Source organism: Orcinus orca, chromosome 3 (assembly GCF_937001465.1).
Source record: "Orcinus orca chromosome 3, mOrcOrc1.1, whole genome shotgun sequence".
Classification (NCBI taxonomy): domain Eukaryota; kingdom Metazoa; phylum Chordata; class Mammalia; order Artiodactyla; family Delphinidae; genus Orcinus; species Orcinus orca.
The window spans coordinates 96,755,306-96,778,950 of NC_064561.1; the positions used below are offsets into that span (position 1 = coordinate 96,755,306).

At 36.9% G+C, this 23,645-nt stretch overlaps 1 protein-coding gene across 16 annotated transcripts in view; it reads right to left on the bottom strand.

Annotated features, from left to right (window-relative positions):
* FER (FER tyrosine kinase) overlaps positions 1-23,645 on the bottom strand; it is a 622,960-nt gene that overhangs the window by 409,047 nt on the left and 190,268 nt on the right. The window contains exon 2 of one of the 16 annotated variants that reach the window (XM_049707500.1): positions 17,003-17,074. The exons of the other annotated variants lie outside the window; for them this stretch is intronic. The gene's annotated coding sequence lies outside the window, so the exon portion shown is untranslated. The remainder of the gene's footprint in view (positions 1-17,002; positions 17,075-23,645) is intronic. 16 annotated transcript variants of the gene reach the window in all.

A 23,645-nucleotide genomic window follows, 5' to 3' on the forward strand; every position in this document is an offset into this window, starting at 1 on the left:
GGTCTAAAAATACCTATTTTAAAAGAATATTTTTAAAAATTAGATAATATTGGGCTATAAGAAATTTCATAAATTTCCTCAAAAATAGAAATAGTGCATACTAACCACACTATCTAGCCTCTTTCAAATAAAGGAAAAAATCCTTATCAGAATTTTTTAAAGGAAAAAAATCAAATCATTCCTAAAAAATGCATAGGCCAAAAAAGTTAAGTTTTTAAACTAAAAGAAGACCTAGAAATAACAGTAAATAAAACACTGACCATCAAGCTCCATGATACACAGTTCAATATGCTCAGATTCACAAACTTTACACTATTTCTAAGTAAGAAAATTTTTAAATAAATTTATTAAAATACAATTTTAGAAGTTAGAAAAGGGAGAACAATATAAAACCAAGGAAAGTACAAAGAAGGAATTGAAAAGAAAAAATGAAAAATATTTATTAATTAGACAAAAATAAAAATAGAAAAAATGTTGACAGCATTAAAAAGGAGAGCTTAACAATAACAAAGGAAATAACAAAGGAAATAAAGTATATAAAATCGACTCTTAGAACTAACCATAAATTAAGACAAAATTGCAAAAACTGAGAGAAGCATCTGAAAATAAATGAAGTAGCTTTTTTTTCTTTTAAAGAGAAATGCAAATTAGCAAAATTGACATTCCAAGAGACTGCATACAGATCATTCCATTTTTTGCTCACAGGTACATTCCCAGCCCTTTACCTGCTGGGACCCGATCTCTGCAAACTGTATTTCCCAGGCTCTCCCTTGCTAACTGGCTTTTGGCTTTATTGGGCAATGGGAGGTACTGGCACAAGGCTGAAGGGCAGGAAGAAGGGAGAAGCCAGGATATATTTCTCTCTCCCTCTCAGATTCTTTCTTTCCTCTGTCTCTCTGCTTGTAATAAGCCCTCCTCCTCCTTTTGTGGCTTCCAGATGGTAGAGGCTCCACATAGTTACTAATGTCTGAAGTGCCTTATCTTTCTCTGTTTGCTCTCAGCTCTTCTAAAACTTTTGAACACATTTACCCCAATTAAATCCTATTTATTGAAGTACCTAGTGTAGGTTCTGTTTTCCTGACTGAATCCTAACTTTTACAGATAGGAAATTCAAAGAGACGAATAACCATGGAATACATGGTTATCATAAATCAATTATCAATAAAATACCTCTAATAAAGTACAAAGCTCAAACATTTTTTCCTAATGAATAATTTCAAACCTTTATGAATCAGATGCCTTTGGTATTATCTAAGTTGTTTCTAAGAATGGAGACTGAAAACAAAGTTCCTAAAATCACCATAACACAGATAACAAAAAATGATGAAGATACTACAAAATTAAATTCATTTATAAATACCAATGCAAAAGTCTTAAGTAAAATATTAATTGCGCAAAATTGCCCATTAAAAGAAAAACATCTCATAATCAGTTTGGGAACATTTCAAAAATGAATATTTAATAGTTAAACATAGAAGTATTCCCATATAAGTCAAACACAAACCAAGCTGTTTAATATCAGCAATGTTATTTAACATTATTTCTGAGATGCCTCTGAAGATAATGATTTGAAAGGAAAAGGCTTACCCTTTCTAATAATAAAAAAATACAAATGAAGCCATTTGAAATTATTTTTCATGTATCAGATTGACAAAATTAAATAAAACAACCACACACTGTAGGTAAGTGTATATGGGAACAGGCTCTCTAATGCACTGTTAGTGGAAATGTAAATTATTGAAAAACAAATTTGGTAATAGCTACTAAAATTCTAAGTGGGCAAACTTTATACCCAGAAATTCTACTTCTTAGAATTTATCTCACAAAAAATATTTTCACAAGAATTCAGATTTTATTTATAAGGATATTTATCACAATCTTAAGAGCAAAAAGAGTTCAATTTAAAAAACTGAAGAAATGAATTATAAAATGATATGCAGCTATTAAAAAAAGTAAAGTAACTGCAAGTGAAATGATACAGAGAAAGCCCAGAATACATAACTAAGTAAAAAAGCCAAACTTCAGAACACTTTATAGAGTACAAAGTTATTTCTGTAAGTGAAATAAATGTCTTGTGTGGGCATATGCATTAAAAAAAAAATACAGAGAAGAAAATTAGGATGACTATACATGAAATGTGGAAAAGATAACAAATTATTTTTTTCTCCTCAAACCTGAAATGCCTTGTAAAAATGTAAATATTAGAACTAATCCAAAACAAAATTATTTCTCAATTCCATCCACTCAATTCCAACTCAAATTCCATCCACAAGCTGCTCAAAATACATACACACTGTGACCTAACACCACGATAGCACTTCTAAACATAGGGCTTACTAAAATACGAAACACCAGCCTTTACTATATCACTCCAAATTTAGGACAGATGCTTCCATGTAATTAAATTGCAGCTCTCATATGGAACAGGGAACAATCATCACACTACAAGCCAAAACTATATCTAAAATAAAATAATACAGAACAAGATGAGTTATTTTTTAATCATTACGTGATAGTGTGAAAAATATAAAACAATATCTACTCAAAGGTAGTAGGAAATATTAGCAGCTCCTCCATAAAGTGGTAAAAACTCACTAGTTTAACTTACTTTGGGGAAATAGTCTAAATTAATTTTTAAAAATTAAATGTTAGAATTTTCCACAGAAAATAATTTATTCCATTCAGGTATATATAATAGCAACAGGTATGAAATGTAAAGATCCTATCACACTGCTTATATTTCCATATATTAGTAATTGTAATTAACAAATTAATCATGCATATTATCAGGTACTCAGAAATGAGATGAAGGAAACAAGAAAACACTGGTTTTCTTGATTGACTGATTGATTCCTTTGTACCAGGAACAATGTTAGAAAGAGGAGATAAAATAACCAGCAAAGTAAAGGACCTCTTCTGACCATGACATACTTTACTAACTGGAATCAAACTCATCTTCCCATTGAAAACAACTAGAAAATGGGGCATCATGTATGACACTCTTTTCATATATTGGACAGCAGGCAGCACAGGGCTGGAATCCCAAAGAGAAGTGAAAGGCCTAAAACTGCCCCAGTTGTCTTCCTGGAGTTATTTTCTTAAGGGAAGTACAGGGAGAAAATCAGAGATAAACAGACTTAGAAGTCATAGTAAAAAGTTTGATATATACCAATTACAATGCCCAATCAGAAATTTTAGGCAGGGGACTTGGCCATTACAGGGGTTAAATTAAAAGGTCAAGAAGAAAACTCTCTGGGCCTCACATAGCTTATACTTGTTTACATTTTTTTATTAAAATAATAATGCAAACCCTCACCTGATCTGAATTATCTTAAATTCTAAATATGTAGTCTGATTTCTTAAGTGCTAATTACGTCTTCCCAGAAGAAAAATAAAATGCTACTGGGAAAATCTTTAAAAATAAGATCAGCCAAGATGGAGTAACAGGGACCAAATTTACCCTTCTACCTGAAACAAGCAAAAAATGGACAAAAGATATGGAACAACAGTTTTCAAGACACTGTTTATCAGCCAAAGAAGAACAGTGATCACCAAGAAAAGGAAACAAACAAGGTGAGCCCTACAATTGCCCTGACTTACTGACTTGAGAGACTGCAGCACAGGAAGGAGAAACTGAAGGAGACACCAGCAGAATCCCTGGGGTGAGGAGACAAAGCTGAGAGTCAGGAAAGAGCAAGGCAACTAGAGTTCATGGGACAGACTACTGGAGAGGACAGAGGTACACAGAGAGAAGCCCAGAGATCTGCAGTGAGCCCCGCTCCATCCAGGATTCAGCACAACACTGATCAGTGCATGCCCGGGAGAAAACTACAGGAGCTGGGCAAAGAACTGGCTGAAAAGACTAAAGGGAACAGGACCTGGTGCTCACCCATGGTTGGGAATACTGCCCGTTCCCACCAGCCACATGGAAAAACTCAAAATTTATGGGGCATGGGGTAGAATACTCAAAAAAGTTTTACCGTCCTAGTGGGGAGTAATTAGCCCTGGAGTTAACACTGTTCTGGTCCTGCCTAACAAATCTTAAACTCAGAATCCAAAAGATCAAACTCTTTCCAAGTAACGTAACTGTGTCCCCAAACAAAACTCAACAACACATAGCAACACAAACTATCAAAAATGAAGCAGAGAGAAAAAAAAAAATTTTTTTAATAAACAGAGTATCACTGAACTTTAGGACTTTTAGAGATCTAATATGTGTATAATTAGAAACATCATAGGAGACAGAGAGGAATAGGAAAAGTATTTGAAGAAATAATGGCTGAAAATATTCAAAACTTGATGAAAATGAAAAATCCACAGATTCAAGAAGCTCAATAAATCCCAGCACAAGAAGCATGAAAACAAAACAAAACAAAAAAAACCCCACACTATCAGTACCATATCTGAGTCAAACAGCCTTCCAACATTCAAATGTTTTATAATGATAATATAATAGTTTTCACAAACTGATTACATATATGAAACCCATCAATTCTATAACTCATTTTGATGAGTTTCTGGATAACTTATTTTTTTCTTACAGCATTTAAAATTTCCTCCCCTGTAAATATAGCAGGAATTGACTAGTCTCCTCTGCATGGTTTATATCCCAGTATCCAGAAATCTCTACAGGTATGATCTCATCTGGTGGAGATTTGCAAAGAACCAAAGGACTGAGTTTACTTAGTGAGTGAGCAAGAAATGGATCATCTGAGTTAAATATGTCCTTTAATTTCAGGGGATTTCGGCTTCTCTAATTAAGCCTTTCTAACAATGAAACGGTTGAGGGACTTCCCTCGTGGCACAGTGGTTAAGAATCTGCCTGCCCATGCAGGGGATATGGGTTCAATCCCTGGTCCGGGAAGATCCCACATGCTGCAGAGCAACTAAGCCTGTGCGCCACAACTACTGAGCCTGTGCTCTAGAACTGAGCCTGCGTGCCACAACTACTGAAGCCCCCACGCCTAGAACCCGTGCTCTGCAACAAGAGAAGCCACCGCAATGAGAAGCCCACACACCGCAACAAAGAGAAGCCCCTGCTTGCCACAACTAAAGAAAGCCCGTGCACAGCAATGAAGACCCAATGCAGCCAAAAATAAATAAATTAAAAATAAATTTATTAAAAAAGAAAGAAAGGGTTGAAACTTTTTAGACCCTGTTATTCAAGTACTATAAATTCTCATATTATCAAACACTAACATCACAATCAAAACAAATCCTGAATAAAAATACTATGTAGACAAAAAAAATGACTAAATATTTTTAAATAAAATAGAATCAAAATAATCAACATAATCAAAGTCAATATCTGGGTTCTAAAGAGTGGTACCAAATATGCTGAGCCACATCATCTCAGTCATTGCCCAATCTCAGCAGTAAGAAGAAAGCCATTATGACTACCAGAATATTGCTACTGCTACCAAAAAAGTGTAAGTCTAAACAGGGACTTCCCTGACAATCTAGTGGTTAAGACTCTGCACTCCCAATGCAGGGGTCACAGGTTCGACCCCTGGTTGGGAAACTAAGATCCCGCATGCCACACAGCATAGCCAAAAAGGAAAAAAAGGGAGGGAGACGCAAGAGGGAGGAGATATGGGGATATATGTATATGTACAGCTGATTCACTTTCGTATAAAGCAGAAACTAACACACCATTGTAAAGCAATTATACTCCAATAAAGATGTTTAAAAAAAAAAAGGTCTAAGCACAGATTCAGACCACGAAGGAAACTATATTACCTTTTCTTTTCTAATACTTTTTCTTCAAATTTTCTAGACTCAGTGCCCCTCAATTGCTTGTGTTCTTCTTGGACTTAAAGGCCACTCTTCTTGTTCTTCTGAGGAACAAAGATAACTGGCCAGAGTCATCTTTGTCCTTCAGAAGTAAATCACATAAGCTCAGCAGTCTGTCCTACCAAAAGTTACAGGTTGAATCAAAGACCTCCACAGTCTCTTCCAGCTCCAACACCCTGTGGTTGTTCTCTACTTAGCTACTTCCCTCATCATCCTCATAAACTCATTGACCTCTGTTGCTCATGTCCACAGAAGACTGCTTTGTTGATCCAGCTCTAGTGGATCTTTGTTAATACAGGGATGGCCTATTTGAAAATTTTAAAGAAAACAATAAATTACAGTAAGGAGATGTTTGCCTACTTCCCTCTAGTTTCTGGGTAATATTCCTGTTCTCCACCCTGCTGCATCCCACTCCCATTCCCCATCCATGTCCTAGAGAAGTGGTTCTGTTATTCCCTATTTCCTGTATCCCCAAAATTTCCTTGACTGGCTCTTTCAACTCAACATTTTTTACAAAAGCAAAGCCTTTGCCTTCCCCAATCCAACCAGTTCTTCCAGCTACTGCTCAATCTTATCTTTTTTGAAAGCCTCTCAAATAGACTTCTGGGGGGAAAAAAAAGTTAAAGCTCTGCATTTGTTTCCAGAAGGTATGAACCAGACTGTAGACTTAGGATACTCCCTTTTGAAGCTCTACCAAAGAAATGCTGTTTTCTTTTCTCATATCCTGTGTAATACAGAACCAAGAGGTGAGTTTGATGTTCTCCATTACTTCTCCCCAACTCCACCCCTATTAAAGCTAACCTTGCTTGTCAAGACGGCCCCTTACTCCTCCTCTCCAACACTGTCTACCTCTGATACACTCATAGGCTTTTTCTTATTCACCCCTTACATCAACAGTCTGAGACACATATCTTCATCTTATAAATGGTGTCGGAGAGATTAAGTAATCTGTCCAAGATCATACAGCTAACGAATGGAAGAGCTCAGCTTCAACCCAAATCTACCTCTTACTGTGCTAGACTGGAAACAACCTAAGAAGTCTGGAGGATACAGAAGTATAGGAACCTAAAGACCCTTGCAATGAAGGACTACTTTGAGAACAACATCTAAGCTAAACTGATGAGAGTACCTTATAAACTGGTTACATATTACATTAATCTGTATTTAGTACTTTATCATTAAATTACAAGCTTAAGAGCTATAGGGAAAAGCCATCTACTCTCTGTAGGCCACCTACTTTGTAGCATGAATAACAAACAGCTAAAGTGAAGAAGTCCTTCTAGGCCAAGATTAATGAGTCATTCTTGATATGACACAGTCTGTTAGAAGAAATGAAGATAAAAAAGAAAGAGGCCTCTCACTGTATTTGAATTTCTAACTAGAATAATGAACCACACTTCAAATCTTCTTAAACAGAACAATTAAGAAATAAATCATCTTCTTACCTAACCAACCCCAATATCACACTGGATAATTAGAAATAGTACCACTTTAACACTGACAGTACACATTTCTTTATGCTCCAGGAAAACAAATGACTGGTTTGGGACTTTAAGTTTTAGAACATTTTTCAGAATGTTAAGTGTTATAGTAAATAACACTAATATTATATCATAACATACTGTTTTTTACATAAAATGCATTATTTCAAAAGATTTTCTGAATTCCTAAATGTGCTTATTTTATGTCTGACTTATTTCACTTAGCATAATGACCTCAAGGTCTATCCATGTTGTTGCAAAAGGCAGGATTTACTTTTTTATGATTGAATAATATTTCATTGCATATATATACCATATTTTCTTTACCCATTCATCCACTGATGGACACTTAGGTTATTTCCATATCTTGGCTATTATAAATAATGCGGCAATGAACATGGGGGCATACATATCTCTTCAAGATGATAATTTAATTTCCTTCAGATGCATACTCAGAAATGGAATTGCTGGATCATACGGTCATTCTATTTTAATTTTTTGAGGAACCTCCATACTGTTTTCCAAAGTAACTGTACCAAGTTATGACCATTTGTATGTCTTCTTTGGAGAAATGTTTATTCAGATCCTCTGCCCATTTTATAAATGGATTGTTTGGTTTTTTGGTCTTGAGTTGTAAGTTCCTATTTTTTTTTTTGCTGGTTTGTAACATTATATGTTTCATGTGTACTATATTTCTATTTCTGTATACACTACAGTATGATTTTATATATATAGATATATAGATATAGATATATATCGCATCTTCTTTATCCATTCATCTGTTGGTGGGCACTTAGGTTGTTTCCATATCTTGCCTATTGTAAATAATGCTGTGATAAACAGAGGGGTGCATATAACTTTTAAAATTAGTGTTTTCATATTCTTGTGATAAATACCCAGAAGTGGAACAGCTGAGTCATATGGTAGTTCTAGTCTTAATTTTTTTGAAGAATCTCCATACTGTTTTCCATAGTAGCTGCACCAATTCACATTACCATCAACAGTATACAAAGATTCCCTCTTCTTCACATCCTCTCTAACACTTGTTTCTTGCCTTTTTTGATAATAACCATTCAAACAGGCATGAGATGATACCTAATTATGGTTTTGATTTGCATTTCCTTGATGATTAGTGATATTGAGCATCTTTTCATGTACCCATTGACCATTTATGTGTATTCTTTGGAAAAATGTCTATTATGATCCTCTGCCCATTTTTTAATTAGGTCATTTTTTGTTGTTGTTGAGTTGTATGAGTTCTTTATATATTTTGAATATTAGCCTCTTAATGGGTATATGATTTGCAAATATCTTCTCCCAGTTGGTAGGTTGTCTTTTCATTTTGTTGATGCTTTCCTTTGCAGGGCAGAAGCTTTTTAATTTGATGTAGTCTCATTTGTGTTTTTTGTTTTTTGATTTTTTTTTTTTTTTTTGCTTTTATTTCCCTTCCCTGAGGAGACACATCCAGAAGGATATGCTAAGACCAATGTCAAAAAGTATACTATGTTTTCTTCTAGGAATTTTATGGTTTCAGGTCTTATATTCAAGTCTTTAATACATTTGGAGTTGATTTTTGTATGTGGTGTAGGATAGTGGTCTAGTTTCATTCTTTTGTATGTGGCTATCCATTTTCCCAACACAATTTATTGAGGAGACTATTCTTTCTCCATTGTATGTTCTTTCCTCCTTTGTCATAAATTAATTATACATATATGTGGTGGGTTTATTTCTGGGCTCACAATTCTGTTCCACTGATCTATGTGTCCAATGTTCTGCCAATACAATGCTGTTTTAATTACAATAGCTTTGTGATATAAGTTGAAGTCAGGGAGTGTGATGCCTCCAGTTTTGTTCTCTCTTCTCAGGATTGCTTTAGCTATTCAGGGTCTTTTTGGTTCCATATAAATTTTAGGATTTTTTTGTTCTATTTCTGTGAAAAATGTCCTTGGGAATTTGATAGGTATTACATTGAAGCCACACATTGTTTAATGTAATAGGGACATTTTAACAATCTTAATTTTTCCAGTCCATGAGCATAGAATATCCTGCCATTTCTTTGTGTCATCTTTAATTTTTTTCAAAGTCTTATAATTTTCAGTGTACGTCTTTCACATCCTTGGAAAAATTTATTCCTTGGTATTTTATTCTTTTTGTTTCACTTGTAAATGGTATTCTTTTCTCAATTTCTCATTCTGCTAGTTTGTTGTTAGTATATAGGAACACAAAAGATTTTTGTTTTATATTAATTTTGTACCCAGCAACTTTATTGTACTCATTGACTATTTCTAATAGTTTTTTGAGGAGTCTTTAGGGTTTTCTATATATAACATCACGAAATTTGCAAATAGTGATGGATTTACTTCTTCCTTTCCAATTTGGATGCTTTTTATTTCTTTTTCTTGCCTGATTGCTGTGGGTTGGACTTCCAATACTTTGTTGAATAAAAGTATGAGAGTGGGCCTCATCATCTTGTTTCTGATCTTAGAGGGATTTGCTTTCAATTTTTCACCTTTGAATATGATGTTAGCTGTGAATTTGTCATATATGTCCTTTACTATATTGCCGTACATTCCTTCTATACATATTTTATTGAGAGTTTTTATCATAAATGGGTTCTGAGTCTCGTCAAATGCTTTTTCTGCACCAATTGAGATGATCATATGATTTTTATCCTTCATTTTATTAATGTGGTGAATCACATTGATTGAATTGTGGATGTCAAACCATACTTGCATCCCTGGAATAAATCATACTTGAATCCCTGGAATAAATCATACTTGATTATGGTGTATGATCCTTTTAATGTACATCTGTCCCTCAGTATCCAAGGGGGATTGGTTCCAGGATTTGCCACAGACACCAAAACCTGCTTGATACTCAAGTACCACAGTTGGCCCTCCATATCCATGGTTCCACACCAGTGGATTCAACCAAACACATACCATATAGTGCTGTATTTACTACAGAAAAAAAACCCATGTATAAGTGGACCTCTGAGTTCAAAACCTGCATTGTTCAAGGATCAGCTGTATTGTTTATTTGGTTTACTAATATTTTGTTTAGGAATTTTGCAAGTATGTTCATCAGAGATAATGCCCTGTAATTTTCTTTTTTTGTGTTGTCCTTGTCTGGTTTTGGCATCTGAGTAATGTTGGCCTCATAAAATGAGTTGAGGCATTCCCTCCTCTTCAATTTTTTAGAAGAATTTGAGAAGGACAGTTATTAAATTTTCTTTGAATCTTCAGTGAAGCCGTCTGGTTCTGGACTTTGTTTTGGGGGACTTTTTTTTTTTTTTGCGGCATGCGGGCCTCTCACTGTTGTGGCCTCTCCTGTTGCAGAGCACAGGCTCTGGACGCGCAGGCTCAGCGGCCATGGCTCACAGGCCCAGCCACTCCATGGCATGTGGGATCTTCGCGGACTGGGGCACAAACCCGTGTCCCCTGCATCAGCAGGCGGATTCTCAACCACTGCGCCACCAGGGAAGCCGGTGATATTTTTGATTACTGTTTCAATCTCCTATTGATCAGTCTATTCAGATTTTCTATTTCTTTGTGATTCAGTCTTGGAAGATTGTATGGTATGATTGAAATTTTTATCCATTTCTTCTAGGTTGTCCAACTTGTTGGTGTATGGCAGTTTATAATATTCTCTCATAATCCTTTGTATTTCTATGGTATCCACTGCTATTTCTCCTCTTTCGTTTCTGATTTTATTTACCAGAGCCTTCTCTCTTTTTTCCTAGTGAGTCTAGCTAAAGGTTTGTCAATATTGTTTACTTTTTCAAAGAACAAGATCTTAGTTTAATTGATCTTTTCTATTTTCTTTTTAGTCTGTACTTCATTTACTTCTGCTCTGATCTTTATTTCCTTCCTTCTACTGACTTTGGACTGTGTTTTTTCTTCTTTTTCTAGTTCCTTTACATGTAAGGTTAGATTGTTTGAGATTTTTCTTGTGCCTTAAAGCAGGCCTGTATTGCTATAAACTTCCACTTAGTACTGCGCTTTTGGCAAAATCCATAGATTTTTGGTGTGTCTTATTTGAATTTTATTTGTCACCAGGTATTTTTTTATTTCTCCTTTGATTTCTTCATTGATCCAATAGTTACTCAGGAACATGCTGTTTAATCTCCACATATCTGTCATTTTTCCATCTTTCTTCTTGTAATTGATCTCTAGTTTCTTTCATACCACTGTTATTAGAAAGATGCTTGATATGATTTCAATCTCCTTAAATTTATTGAGACTGTTTGTGCCCAACATATGGTCTATCCTTGAGAGTGTTTCATGTGCACTCAAGAAGAATATGCATTTTGCTGCTTTGGGATGGAATGTTTTATATAAATCTAACAACTCCATCTGATCTAAAGTTTCATTTAAGGCTGCTGTTTCCTTGTGGACTTTTTGTCTGGATGATCTATTCATTGATGTAATTGGGGTGTTAAAGGCCCCCACTATCATGTATCGCTGTCAATTTCTCCCTTTAAGTCTGTTAATAATTGCTTTATATATTTTGGTGCTCCTATGTCAGGTGCATATATATTAATAACTGTTATGTCTTCTTGATGAGTTGCCCCCTTTATTATTATACAATGTCCATCTTTGTCTCGTTACTGTATTTTGTCTGATATGAGTATGGTGACACTCACTGTCTTTTGGCTGCCATTTGCTTGAAGTAGCTTCTTCCATCCCTTCGCTTTGAGCCTATGTTTGTCTTTAGAGTTGAGATGAGTCTCCTGGAGGCACCATATTGTTGGGTTATTTTGTAATCCAACCAGCCATAATGTGACTTTTTATTCAATCTATTTAATTGAGGGTGATTATTAATAAATGAGTACTCAGTACTGCCATTTTATCTTTTGTTTTCTGGTTGCTCTATATTTCCATTGTTTCTTTTTCCTTGTGTTTCTATCTGCCATTTTAGTTTGATGGTTTTCCATGAGATTTTTCTCAGTTTCCTTTTTTTTAATGTTTCATGTCTCTGCTCTAAATTTGTTTTGTGGTTACCATGAGGCTTGTATAAAATATCTCATAGATAAAATTGTCCTTTTTTCTGCTGGATAGCGTCTTATCTTCATCTGCTTACAGAGGTTCCATCCTTTTCCTCTTCTAATTTTATATTTTTGTTGTCTCAAATCATCCCTTTTATGTTGTGAGTTCGTTACCAAATTGAAGTAGCCATAATTTTTTTTTTTTTTTTTGCCGTATGCAGGCCTCTCACTGTTGTGGCCTCTCCTGTTGCGGAGCACAGGCTCTGGATGCACAGGCTCAGCGGCCATGGCTCACAGGCCTAGCCGCTCTGCAGCATGTGGGATCCTCCCAGACTGGGGCATGAACCCGTGTCCCCTGCATCGGCAGGTGGACTCTCAACCACTGCCCCACCAGGGAAGCCCAATTTTTTTTTTTTTTTTTACTGTTTTTTCCCTCTAACCTTTATCCAATAATCAAGTGTTTAACAACCTATTCTGATATAGGGTTGCAATTTCCTGATTCTGTCTATTTATTACCTTAGTCATAGTTTTGTGCACTTCTGCTTTTTTTTTTTTTTTTTTTTTTTGAGGAGAAGAGCAGAAAAGTCAACATCTCTTATAAAGCATGTCTAGTGGTGATGAACTCCCTGCTAGGAAAGCCTTTATTTCTCCTTCATATCTGAAGGATAACTTTGCTGAACAGAGTATTCTTGGCTGACACCTTTTATATTTCAATATTTTGAGTATGTCATTCCACTCTCTCCAGGCCCATAGAGTTTCTGCTGAGAAATGTGCTGATGGTGGAATGTGGGCTCTTTTGTAGGTTACCATCCTTTTTTCCCTGGATGCCTTTAACGTTTTTTTTTTTTTTTTTTGCATTTACTTTGGAGAATTTTAACATAATGTGTCTTGGAGAAGGTTTTTTTATATTGAGGTTATAAGGAGTTCGCTTAGCTTCACGTACTGGATAACCAGTTCCTTCCCCAGGTTTGGGAAGTTCTCAGCTATTATTTCTTTAATTAAACTCTCTGCTCCCTTTTGCCTCTCTTCTCCTTCTGGGATACCCACTATTCTAATGTTGCCCTTCCTAATAGAGTTGACGAGTTCTCATAGAATTTCTTTTATTTTTTAATATATAAATTTATTTATTTATTTTTCACTGCATTGGGTCTTCATCTCTGTGTGCAGGCTTTCTGCAGTGAGCAGGGGCTACTCTTTGTTGAGGTGTGCAGGCTTCTCATTGCGGTGGCTTCTCTTGTTATGGAGCATAGGCTCTAGGTGTGCAGGCTTCAGTAGTTGTGGCATGCGGGCTCCAGAGCACAGGCTCAGTAGATGTGGTGCATGGGCTTAGTTGCTCCACGGCATGTGGGATCTTCCTGGACCAGGGCTCGAACCTGTGTCCCCTGCATTGGCAGGTGGATTCTTAACCACTACACCTCAAAAGCAGCCCCCCCCCTTTTTTTTCTAATATCTTAATGCTCTCTCCTCTTCTAACCATACCATTTCTAGATTTCTATCCTTGAGCTTGCTAATTCTCTTCCATATGGTCTGCTCAACTTCCAATGCTTTCTAGTGAATTCTTCATCTCATTTATTGACTTCTTTAACTCCAGAATTTGTTTGGTTCTTTTTTAGAGTTTCAATCTCTCTGGTAAAGTATTCCTTCTGTTCATTAATTTTATCCCTCATAAAACTGCCTTTCTGAGTTTTCTTGTAGCTCACTGAGTTTCTTCATAACAGCTATTTTGAATTCTCTATCAGTTACATTGCAATACTCTATGACTAAGTTCAGTTTCTGAAGAATTGTCATTTTCTTTTTGTGATGCCATGTTACCATGGTTCTTCACAGTGCTTGATGAGTTGTTCCTCTGCCAGCGTATCTGAAGCAGCAAATACCTTTCTTCCTTTAGGTAAAGCTTTTACAGAAAAAAAAAAAAAAAAAACTTGATTCTAGGGATTCAATAGGTTAGTAATTAGAGGCCTTTGTTTTCCAGTAGGTGGCACTATAGCACAAGATTTTGGCTTGTCTCACCTGAGCTGCCTCCAGTTATACTTGAGAGTTGGCACTTTCCACCACCCGGGTGAGAGATGTCACCCAGTGCCCTAGATGTCACTGTTTGTGCCTCTGGGGTTATGGATGCCTTACTGCTGCTGGTGTCAGCAGTGTCACCCCCTGGGGCACGATGTCAGGTGCCTCTCCTACGTTCAGTCTCCTGGGTAGCAGGCTCTGCTGCCATGGATTTGGGGGGTGGGAGGGTTGGAGGGAAGCCATGGTTACGGCTGTCTTTCCTGTGACCAGAGTTTTAGGGTGCATAGGCTCTGCTATTGTGGGTGAAGTGGGGAGGGACTGGAGTGGTGGGCACTTCTGAAGCTGGACAGATGTGGTTGCAGGCTCCACCGCCACTGCTGTCCAGTTCCTAGGAGCTGTGAGTGCCTCTGCAGCCAGGAAGCTGGTGTTGTGTGTGCTGCATGCCCTAATGCTACCAGGTTCTCTTGGGTTGCAGGCTCAGACTCTGTGGCCAGGGGTCTGAGATTATGGTACTGCCTTCAGTGTTCCCTCTATGCCTCCTCTATGTGTTCCAAGACACCCACGCTTTAGATGTACAGATATGTGGAATTCTCCAGCATCCTAGTGTTTTGGACAGAGGCACATTTGTTGAGTTATGGATTTTACTGGTTGTAGATTAAAATGGAGAGACAAAGGAAGTACCTCATGCTGACATGATAAATTTTTAATTGGATTACTTGTTTTTTGCTCTTGAGTAAAATGAGTTCCTTACATTTTAGATATTAATTCTTTATGAAATAGATTTTTGCAAATATTTTCTCCCATTCTGTAGGTTGCCTATTCATTTTGCTGAGTTTCTTGCTGTACAGAAGCTTTTTATTAATGCTTTTGCTGCTTATTTATTTTTGCTTTTCTTGCTTGAGATTTTGGTGTCATATCCAAAAAATTGTTGCCAAGCACAATGTCAAGGAGGTTTTCTTCCCTATGTTTTCTTCCAGTAGCTTTGCAGTTTCACGCTTACATTTAAGTCTTTAATCCATTTCCAGTTAATTTTTGTGAGTGGTGTAAGACAGGGGTCCAATTTCATCCTTTTGCATGGAAATATTCAGTTTTCCCAACATCAGTTATTAAAAAGACTATTCTTGGCTCCCTTGTTAAATCTTAGGTGACCATATATTCAAGGGTTTATTTCTGGGATCTCAGTTCTGTCCCATAGGTCCATGTGTCTGCTTTTATGCTAGTACCATACTGTTTTGATTACTATAGCTTTATAATAAATTTTTAAATCAGGAATTGTATCTAGCTTTGTTCTACCTTCTCAAAATTATTTTGGCTATTTGGGGTCTTAGTGGTTCCATATGAATTTTAGGATTGTTTTTCTATTTCTGTGAAAAATGCCACTGAAATTTTGAGAGGGACTGCACTGTATCTATAGATGGCTTTGGGTAGTAAGGACATGTTAGCAATATTAATTCTTCCATTTCATCAGCACAGAACGTCTTTCCATTTATTTGTGTCTTCTTCAGTTTCTTTCATCAATTTCTTATACTTTACAGTGTACAGGTCTTTCCCTTTTTGGTTAAATTTTTTCCTAAGGATTTTAATTTTATTATGCTATTGTACATGGAATTATTGTCTTTCTTTTTCAGATAGTTCATTAGTGTATAGAAACAAAACTGATTTTTGTACATTGATTTTTTTTTAATTCTGCAGCTTTACCAAATTCATCTATTAGTTTCTTGGTAGTAGTTTTATTATTTTCTATATACAGTAAGTCCCCTACATATGAACAAGTTCCATTCCAAGAGTGCATTTGTAAGTCCAGTTTGTTCGTAAGTCCAACAAAGTTAGCCTAAGTACCCAACTAACAAAATCAGCTATACAGTACTGTACTGTAATGGGCTTATAATACTTTTCACACAAATAATACATAAAAAACAAACAAACACACAAAATAAAGAAAACATTTTTAATCTTACAGTATAGTACTTTGAAAAGTACAGTAGTACAGTACAACAGCTGGCATACAGGGGCTGGCATCGAGTGAACAGGTAAGAAGAGTTACTGACTGGAAGAGGAAGAGGAGGCAGGAGATGGTAGAGCTGAAGGATGGTCAGCAATAGGAGACAGAGGGCAAGCTGCAATTTCACTCATGCCTGACGTTAATGGCACAGTTTCTGGTTCCTTTCTGGATTCAATTCTATCTACTCTCTTGAAAAAATGATCCAGTGATGTCTGGGTAGTAGCTCTTTTTTTCTCGTCATAGATGACACGGTAGCCCTGGATTGCATTCTGAACAACTACTGCAACCTTTGTGTACCATTCTATGTTCAGGTCCTGTGCCTCAAAAACAGTGCCTCCTCGAAAAAAGAAAATCCCTTTGCCATTTCCTGCATCGTGAATCTCTTTGATTCTTCAGTCACTTCTTCTTCCTCTTGTTGCTCCACTCTCTCAATTATTTTCACTTTTATTTCCATCGTTATCGCTTGGCACTTCTTAGCAGTACCAGCTACATCACTGCTGCTTTTACGCTGGCTTCCAGACATCCTGGGCTTGCAATAAAGATACTGTACTACTTTACTACTCTATTCAGTACTGTACAGTAAAGTACACAAATGCACAACCACTTGCAGAGATGCACACATGTGACAATGTACATCAGACACGTGAACTAACTTAACATGATTGGACATGTGAACACACATTCACATCTTTAAAAGTTCACAACTTGAATGTTCGTATGTAGGGGACTTACTGTATGATATCATGTCCTCCACAAAGAGAGACAACTTGACTTCTTCCTTTCCCATTTGGATGCCTTTTATTTCTGACAGGTGTAATTTTAGATGAATAAAGAAACACAAAGTAAAATTCACCTTTAGCATAGAATAAAACAAGTCCTCAAACTAAAATAGCTGTTAAAATATGAAAAGATGTTTAATTTCACTCACAATTAGAGAAATATAAATTAAAGCTACACTAGGTATCATTTCTACCTATCATATTAATAAAAATTCATAAGTTTGACAATATACTCTCTTGCCCAGATTAAGTAGAAACTGGTAGTTTCATATATTCCCAGTAGATATACAAAATGGTACAAAAGCTATAAAGGAAATTTATATTTATATTGACAATATATAACAACACTACATAGACATTTACACTTTGACCTAGAAATCCCATCTCCAGGAATGTACCTTAAAGATATTCATAAAGATACAAAAACACATCTGTAACAAAGTGATTCACTGCAGCAATACTTGTGACTGCAAAATACTGTGAGACATAATATCCCAACAAAGTAACTTCGTTGAATATCTAAATATTCTCACTACCAAAAGGAACCAAGATCCCTCGGGGAAAGGGTTTCTTGAAGGACTGGAAAAGGAACATTCAAAAGATGAGCCTGGGGCTTCCCTGGTGGCCCAGTGGTTGAGAGTCCGCCTGCCGATGCAGGGGACACGGGTTCGTGCCCCGGTCCAGGAAGATCCCCCATGCCGCGGAGCAGCTGGGCCCGTGAGCCATGGTGAGCGCATGCTGAGCCTGCGCGTCCGGAGCCTGTGCTCCGCAACGGGAGAGGCCACAACAGTGAGAGGCTCGCGTACCGCAAAAAAAAAAAAAAAACACACTAAACCATGCCCTCAGGATTAAAGGCAGAATGTACACACTTCAAAAATAACTTTAAGTAAAAAAGAAAAACTACCAAAGCACGAAGTGTGACTTCTCACATACATGTTCCAGATTAAAGAAACTGAAGAAACCTAACAACTAAATGAAATAAGTGATTCTCTATTAGATCCTGAATGAGGATGAAAAAAAATTTTTCCAAAAGGGACATTATTGGAACAGTTGACAAAAGCTGGATATGCAATATATTTTTAATAATAGCATGGTAACAATGGTAAATTTCCCAAATTTGATCATTACATTGTGGATATCTTCTTAGAAAATACATGCTTAAATGTTTAAGAATAAAGAGACACGATGTCTTCAACTAACTTACAAATCATTCTCCCCAAAAATTATATATATAAAACACAAATTATACTGAGAGGGAAAGGAAACCACAGAGCAAATATGGCAAAATGTTAACAATTAATAAGTACAGTAGAGTTCATAGGGGAATCTCTGTTCTATTCTTGAAACTCTGCTAAACGTTTTAATTTTTTTTAAGTAAAGACATAAAAATCACTAGTTGCAAGATTTCTGCTTCCATCAAGATAGAGAAACAGGCATAAATTTATTCTCCTGCATAAAATAACTAAAAACTGGACAAAAATGTAAGATAGCATTCAAGCCACTGGACATCAGGCAAGGAAGGACAGCGAACCCTGAGACACTATAAATAAATGAACTGAACGCTAAGATTATCCCAGCTTACTGAATGGAGAAAATGTCCAGGATATGGTCCAGGGAAGAAGAGCCAAGCAGAACTCAGTCATCTCTGCAAGTTAAAGAGACTGTACAGAGCACAGAGACACCAACATAGTCAGAGTACTGGTGAAGAGACAAGGACAGAGTACTAGAGAGAAGAGAGCTACACAAAGAGAAAACTCAAGAGACCTGCAAAGACTCACCCAAAATCTTACTTAGCTAAGATTTTTTTAGCTAAGTACTGATTAGCTCAGGGCATGAGGAAACTACTCTATGCCATGGAAATAACCCACCAATAAGGATTACAGGAAACACTGTCTAGAGCTCACATAGTATCACGGAATTGTACCAGGTCCCAACAGCCAGAGTTTAAAACCTCATAATATGGGGAGCATCCTTTGGATAATGAGAATGATCTTGTCTCAGTAGAGGAGATAAATTTACCCTAGACTATACATACTGCTGGTCCACCTAACAAATGTATAAAACAAGAGACGAAAAGATCAAGCTGTGTCCAAGTAACTTAATCATATCCCAAAGCTCAAGAACAGTTAAAGAAAGGTAAAAATATTCAGTACCTAATAATGTAAAATTCATAATGCCTGGCATCAAGAGCATGCAGTTGCAGGAGAATACAACCCAAAATGAGCAGAAAAATCAGGCAGTCAAAGCTGACCCAGAAGTAACACCGAGGATAGAAGACAGGGAGAATAAAAGAGTCACTATGACAGTATTCCATATGTTCATGAAACTAAAAGAAAGAATAAATATATTAAGTAGAGAAATGGAAAATATTTTAAAAGATTCAAATTGAACTATTACAATGATTCACTTATGACTTGCTCATTTTCAACATGGAAATGGCTCAGCTACTTGGTTTCTGTTTCCTTCTCTCCAATTCCTCCCTCCTAAGTACAAGTGTGGGGTAAAAGGAAGATCTGAGTTTTGGCAGGTATGAAAAGATAAAAGGATTGGCATACACCGGCATGTTTAACTTGAAATACTGGTGAGACAGGAAGTGACATTGCCAGAGGAAGAAGAAAGGAGAAGGAAGTGATACTGTTGGAATAGGAGAGGTCAGCGATAGAGTTAACTCACTGACAGGCTTATTAAAGAGCAAGGAGGGGCGGGGTCCAACAAAGCAGCATAGGAAGACCCTGAACTCACCTCCTCCCACGACACACCAAATCTACAACTACATAAGTAATAATTCCAGGTAAAAAGAACTGTAAACTAGCTGAACGGCACCCTCCACAATAAGGGATAAAGGGACCACAGCAAGATGGGTAGTAGAGGCAGAGATGCAGTGACTCTAAAACCCTATCCCCCAGTGCAGTGACACACAGCAGGGAGGCATCTCACTAGTCCAGAGCCTCTTTTTAAGGATCAAAGGGTTTGTGCCCCACACTGGGCACCCCAACCCTTGGGACCTGCACCAGAGAGACAAGGCCCCAAAACATCTGGCTTTAGAAACCAATGGGGCTTACATCCAGGGGGCCCAGGGGGCTGCGCGAATCTTAGATACTCCTGTTGAGGGACTCGTGTGGATTCACTGGTTCCAGGAACAAGCAAAAAGGCAAGTTTGAAAAGTGACTGGATTATGTATAAAGGAGATTTGGTTGTTAACCTTAAAGCATCTGCTGGAGGGACAGGGATTAACTGGGATTTTCGTCATGGATGGTGCCACTGAAGAGTACCATTTTTGCACTCTCCCTCCACCCTGCTATTGCAAGTGGGCAGACACACAACCTCTCTAAAGTCAAGTGTCTATCACACCCAAAATGCTCATCCCAGGCCTCCCTAAAGCGGAAGGCATGCCCCATTCCCAACACTTTCCTCCAATATTGTGAAAACTGCAGGCGTGCCTCTCCCCCAGCACTCTTTCCTGGCCTCTCTAAAGCTGAGGGCACACCCTGCCCGCAATAATCGCACAGCCTCACTAAAGCACAGTCTACACAGGGGACTCCTCTTGATTGCCAGGCTCTGGTGGCCAGAAGGGCTTGTGCTCCTGGCCCTATGGGACCGTAAGAATCAGAAAGATAGTTCTGGGCAGAATACCACACCCACGACACTACATAAACAGCAGACTGAAACATCCCTGATCCGCACATGAAAAAGGCCCCTTAATTGTCCTGGAGCTTCAACCTGAGGGGCAGGCTTCAGGTTTGCAATACATCTAAAGGCTACATAGGTGCTCTTTGGGAATGCAGGCAAGGAGACACCACCTATGCACCCTGTCTTGGCCTCACCACAGCATGCTGGTACCTCCCAGAAAGAAGCTTAAACACTCATCTGAAACCCCAATTGTTCCAACTGCTGCCTAGGGGACATATCTGGACCTCAGTTTGGAGGTTGGCAGGGTATACAATTGTCGTCGCATAGGACTTTATATATCTATCTGCATACTTCAAAAGCTATTGTCTAAGAAACAGGCTTCCAATCAGCCTGAATCTAGGCTGACTAGGATCACTCCCTTTAGAACACTGACAGGTCTTGGCACACCCTCAATAAGCAAGACCTATCAAGAATAAATCAGACTAGTTAGACAATCACATAGGTTCCAGAGACAACCAAGAGCTAGAGCAAGGTTGAATAAGAGCCATCTCTTACATAAGGCCTAGTTCTTCAAGACTGGGAGAGGTAGCTATTTTGCCTAATACACAGAAACAATTACAAAGAATCAAGCGAAAGATAAAAACAGAGGAATATGTTCCAAACAAAAGAATAAGATGAAACCTCAGAAAAAGACCTTAATAAAACAGAGATAAGTAATATACCTGATATAGAGTTAAAAGAGATGCTCACTGAACTCAAAAGAAGAATGGATGAACACTCTCACTGTGCTATATCAAATAGACAGAAAATATTTTAAAAAACTAAACAGATGTCACAGAACTGAAGAACACAATAACTGAACTGAAAAATATACTAAAGGGGTTCAACAGCTGACTAGCTAAAGTAGAACAACTAAACAGCAACCTGGTAGATAGGGCAGAGGGACTCACCCAAACAATCAACAAAAAGAAACAAGAATTTTAAAAAGTAAAGGTAACTCAAGAGACATACGAGACTATACCAAGCAGAATAACATTCACATTATAGGGGGCCCCAGAAGGAGAAGAGAGAAAGGGTCAGAAAACTTATTTGAAAAAATAATGGCCATAAATTCCCCTAACCTGGGGAAGGAAACATTCAGGTCCAGGAAGCACAGAGAATGCCAAATAAGATGAACAGCAAGATAAATTATAATTAAAACGTAAGAAGTTAAAGACAGAATCTTAAAAGCAACTTGTCACATAAACAGGAATCTCCATAAGACTATCTGCTGCTTTTTCAGCAGAAACTCTGTAAGCCAGAAGGGAGATATTTAAAGTGATGAAAGGGAAAAACCTACAACCAAGAACACTCTATCTGACAAGGCTATCATTCAGAACTGAAGGAAAGATTAAAGTGTTTTCTAAATAAGCAAAAGCTAAAGGAGTTCATCACCACTTAACCAACTTCATGAGAAAAGTAAATGGGTCTTCTTTAAGCTGAAACAAAAGGGTGCTAACTTATAACAGAAAAATATATGAGAGTAAAAATCTCACTGCTAAAAGCAAATATATGGTAAGGGTAGTGGGTTAATCACATAGGAAGCAATTAGAAGGTTAAAAGATAAAGTAGTAAAATTAATTGAAACTACAATAATTAGTTAAAGAATACACAAAATAAAAAGACATACAATATGACATCAAAAACATAAAACATGACTGAGTGGAATAAAAATGTAAAAGTTTTTAGAATGTGTTCAAATGTAAGTTGCTACCAACTTAAAATAGACTGCTATATATATAGATCATTATGTGTAACCACATGGTAACCACAAAGCAAAATGTACAGCAGACACACAAAAGATAATGAGAATGGAATCTAAACATAACACTAAAGAAATTCATCAAACCACAAGGGAAGAAAGCAAGAGATGAAAAACGGAATAGAGAGAAACTGCAAAAACATCCAGAAAACAATCAACAAAATGGCAACAAGTACATACCTATCAATATTTACTTTCAATGCAAATGGACTAAATTATCCAATCAAAAGACACAGAGTAGGTGAACAGATAAAAAAATAATTAAAAAAAATAAAAGAATAATTTATATGTTACCAAGAAGAGACTTACTTCAGGTTTAAGAACACACAGACTGAAAGCAAAGGGATGGAAAAAGATATTCCATGCAAATGGAAATGAAAAGAAAGCTGGTATACCTATACTCACATTAGACAAAACAGACTTTAAAACAAAGAACATAATAAAAGACAAAGAAAGGCATTGCATAATATAAAGTGGTCAATTCAACAAGAGGATATGACATTTGTAAATATTTACACACCTAACAAAGGAAAATCTAAATATATAAGACAACTATTAACAGGCCTAAAGGGAAAATCTGACAGCAATACAATAATTGTTGGAGATTTTAACCACATTTACATCAATGGATAGATCATCTACACAGAAAATCAATAAGGAAACATCAGCCTTAAATGAAACATCAGACCTGATGGACTTAACAGAAATATATGGAACATTCCACCCAAAAGCAGCAGAATACACATTCTTCTCAAGGGCACATGGAGCATTCTCAAGGATAGGCCACATGTTAGACCACAAAACAAGTCGCAATAAATTTAAGAAAACTGAAATAATATCAAGAAATTCCTATCAAAATTCCAATGGCATTCTGCACAGACCTAGAATAAATAATTCTAAAATTTGTATGGGACCAAAGTCCCCAAGAAAAGGAGGGAGGGAGGGAGGGACAGAAGGAAGGGAGGGAAGGAAGGACAGAAAGAAGGAAGGAATGAACAAAGTTGTAGGTATCATGCTCCCTGATTTCAAACTATACTATAAAGCAATTGTAATCAAAATAGTATGGCATTGGCATAAGACACATAGATCAACAGAATAGAGAGCCCAGAAAGAAACCCACACATATATGGTCAATTAATTTACAACAAAGGAGGCAAAAATATAC